Source organism: Prosopis cineraria, unplaced genomic scaffold (assembly GCF_029017545.1).
Source record: "Prosopis cineraria cultivar Desert tree isolate PC_DT_omini unplaced genomic scaffold, ASM2901754v1 PC4, whole genome shotgun sequence".
Classification (NCBI taxonomy): Eukaryota; Viridiplantae; Streptophyta; class Magnoliopsida; order Fabales; family Fabaceae; genus Prosopis; species Prosopis cineraria.
The window spans coordinates 14,796,659-14,800,446 of record NW_026555335.1 but is presented as its reverse complement, the minus strand read 5'-3'; the positions used below and the strand labels follow the sequence as shown (position 1 = coordinate 14,800,446).

The 3,788-nt window shown below is 35.6% G+C and overlaps 1 long non-coding RNA gene across 1 annotated transcript; it reads left to right on the top strand.

Moving 5' to 3' along the window:
- Positions 1-273: 273 nt before the first annotated feature.
- LOC129307800 (uncharacterized) lies at positions 274-2,011 on the top strand. Its single transcript, XR_008592485.1, has 3 exons — positions 274-545; positions 1,207-1,272; positions 1,822-2,011. It is a non-coding gene; the product is annotated as an uncharacterized LOC129307800 (long non-coding RNA).
- Positions 2,012-3,788: the final 1,777 nt, after the last annotated feature.

The window sequence follows — 3,788 nt, the reverse complement described above, 5'->3', positions numbered from 1 at the left end:
TGTAACATCCTGATTTTTATATAATAAAGAAATTGTGGAATTTAGGTTTTGAGGAAAAAAAATGATAATAATAGGAATTTATATTATTTGAGGTTATTTAGAAATAATATTATGATTAGGTATTTAATTATGAATTTAAAAATTTAAATTTAAAATCACATAAGCAATATTTAGTTAAGATATAATACATAAATAATTTTTTTTATGTGGTGTAAAAAAACAAGAGAAGGTAGAAGGAACAAAAAAAAGGGGGGGTGGAAGGTTGTTGTTTCTAAGTCCCACATTGGTTAGATGAGGGAAGAGAAGAGGTGCCTTCATGTATAAAAAGGAGGGGTGTGTGTGCATTAGGAAGCATGAGAGGCTAAGATGCAATTTAGAGGAAATTGCAACTTTTGGCCCAAAGGTTTGAATAATTAAATTCAAACCTATAGTTTTTTTTAATATAATTTTGGGACTCACAATCCCATTTTTATATTATTTTTCTCTCTTCCTCTCACGTTGCTCGGCGTTTTCTCGCAAGGGGGGATTATTTTCTTTTTCTTCAGGTATGTTCTAACTTCCTGTTTAGATTAGCATTTAAAAATTTATTTAATTACAAAATTAATTTTATAGTTATTTTCTAAATAATATTAGCTTTCTAGTGATATGATTATTTTGTAGGATAGAGTAAATATTTTGATTAGGATTTTTTCTATAGGATAGTTAATCTGATGATATGATGGATTAAAAATATAGGTTAAAACTCTTAGGGATATAATAAATATTATAGAATATTTTCTTGAGGTTGAAACTCATGTTTAAGAATTTTTGAGTTAAAATCTAGATCTATATGGTTGAATTTATGTGGAATCTGAGATGTAGGGATAAACCTATGATTATTAAATATTTATTTAAGTATGAATAGGTATTTTTGAGGTTATAGAAAGGTGATTTGAGGCTTCAGGATAATTTTAAAATTTTAATTTATTTTTGGACGAATTTTTAGAATATAGAAGGATGAAATTGTGATACTAGAAGTGATTTGAGGATAAAAAAAATATTATTAGGGTACGAGAATTTTAAAAAAGAATTTGGGAAGTTAAATGAGGCATAAATCTTAAATTAGTGTTAATATGGATTATAGATCTAAGACTTTCTAACTATTTAAATTAGAGTTATTTATTTTAATGTAAAATTAATATATAGTATTGTGAAATAATTATGTAGATTATATTGACAAAGATAGTGGTGAAAAAGGAGTTGTGAAGGGGAACTTGTTATTCAAGACACAAGGTAACCATTATTAATGTGTTGTGATGGGTGTGTTTGTGAATGGTTATGTGTTGTTTTGTTGTTTGGAAAAAATTATGAATTATTGAAAAAATAAATACTGTATATACTTGTTTGAAATATTGCCAAGTGGGTTAAAAATTTATTTTGTTTATCATGATGAGATATTATTGTTCGGATATATTCTGTTTGGATATTTGAATGATGCATGACTTGTCAGGGTATTTTAATGTATGGTGTTAATGGGAATTTCTGTTCGGTTAATTATTACCACGTGGTAAGCCCTCATTGGACCCAATGAGTGGCGTGTCGCTTGGTCCAACTCACCTTTGGCCGGGTGATTTGGCGTCCGAGCATGGCGAAAGGAGGATATAAGGTGCAGTCATGCAAATTAAATACTTGTTCGGTTTGTTTGAAAGTATTGTTCGGTTAAATGTTTTGTGTGCCCACTTAGCAATCGCATGATTAGTTACATCCGCATGCATCATTACATATTAATTTTTGGTTACTGGGACTTTTAAGTCTCATTCCCCGTGGTTAATATTTTTACAGGAGCGAGTCCGGCCGAGAAAGCACCAGAGGTGTAACTATGGTGTATGAGACACCATCTTTTACGTTGCCTCTTATTTTGGATTATACAATGTATCTTGTGCCAACTTAGGACATATCTTCTTTGTGAAGCATGTAAACTCTAATCCTTTTTATTAAAAGTATTTATATGACCAAGAGGATTATGTCTGTCCCTTTGATTCATGACCTATTTAAATAACATGCTATGAGGATCTGTCTGTCCCTCATGGTTCTAATTGCTTTTTTTGAGATATTTTAAGACCTGTGGTATATTGTCTTGGATGTATCATGGTAAAAAAATTTCTACCATGATAATGGTTTTAATAATTTGCAAAAAATCGGTTTGTAAATTGAGGGTGTTACATATTGGTATCAGAGCATTTTGTTCGAGCCTCTATTTTAATAAACTTATTTAAATTTTTTGTTTGAAACTATTATTTGTGTGAATTAATATGTCTTTATTATGTATGGTGCATTGCATATAGTCGGTTGGCAATATACATTGTTATGGTGCTTCTCATTGTATGGCCATTATATAGCTAGGCTAATTTATTATTTATATCTTGTATCCTTTAGGAGGGGGAGAGAAAATGCCTGTTACTCGTGGTAACTCAGGATTCCAACATGAGCACCTGCCACCGCTACTGCCAAATGAGGAGCCTGACTTGGCGGAATTGAGAATGCTTGTAAAAACATTAACAGACAAGGTTCAAGGATACAAACAAGAGTTGACGGAGCTAAAGAGGCAAAAGTAACTGAAAATGGAGATAGGGCTCATGTTGAGAGTCATGTGGGGAAGGCAGTTCCTCACTCCTGCCACTCCGAGAGATCATGAGTCTAGAAGGAGGAAATTAGGCAGGAGGAACAGAGAGCCCCACCGACCATTACTGATGTGTGGGAAACTGTTAGGAAGTTTAACCCTCCTACGTTTGATGGTAACCTTAAACCATCCGTGGTAGAGGAATGGGTGAAGAGAATTTCGAGTAGTCACATGCACCAGCAATCAAAAAGTACAAGTAGCATTAGTGCTCCTAGTGAAAGGAGCAAGAGATTGGTGGGAGACAGCAGGGCCCAGGGATGATTCTACACTCACCTGGGAGGAATTCAAGGAAAAATTATTCAGGCATTACTTTCCATCAGAGTTAAGGTCTGAGAAGGAAGCGGAATTCCATGCCTTTAAGCAAGGGAACCTCGATGAGGACACATTCATTGCTAAGTTTCAGGAGTTATCTAGATACTCCACGTACCTGCAGTATAGGGATGATTCCGAATGGAAGGCTAAGCGCTTATTGGAGAAGGCTAGACCAGAATTGAGGGAACAATTGGCTCATCTAGATATCCGAGATTATGATGAAATGTGCATAAAACTACAAGTAGTAGCTCGCAGTAAGAAGGAGGTTGAGAGAGAGAAGAGGGGTTATTCATATAGTAGACCCCCAACCTACCCTCGACCCACCGGAGGCATTATGAAGAAAAACCATCAGGGTTCGAGTAGCTCATGGAACCAAGGAAGGCAGAAGGGTCCATTTCAAAGGGGCCAAGGACAGAGGAGCTATCATAGTAGTTATCACGGGTCACAGAGGAGCCCAACAGTATCTACCCCTGCCCCGAGTACAGCGAGCTCTCAACAGTGCACTAAATGCGGGCGTCGTCATTTCGGACAGTGCTGGGTCTGTTACATTTGTGGGAAACCCGGTCACATTGCAAAGTTTTGTGGGGACAACCAGGGCTCAAATATGAAGAACCCTTCCCAACATCCTACTGTCTCTGGCCGTGTGTTTGCTCTTACTCAGGACACCATGAACTCCCCAGATGCCATTAGAGGTAACATCAAAATCCTTCATCATGATATTGTTGCACTATTTGATTCGGGTGCTACACACTCTTTTATTTCTGAAACTTGTGTAAAGAACCTTGATTTGCCTGTGTGTATTTTACCTTTTGATATG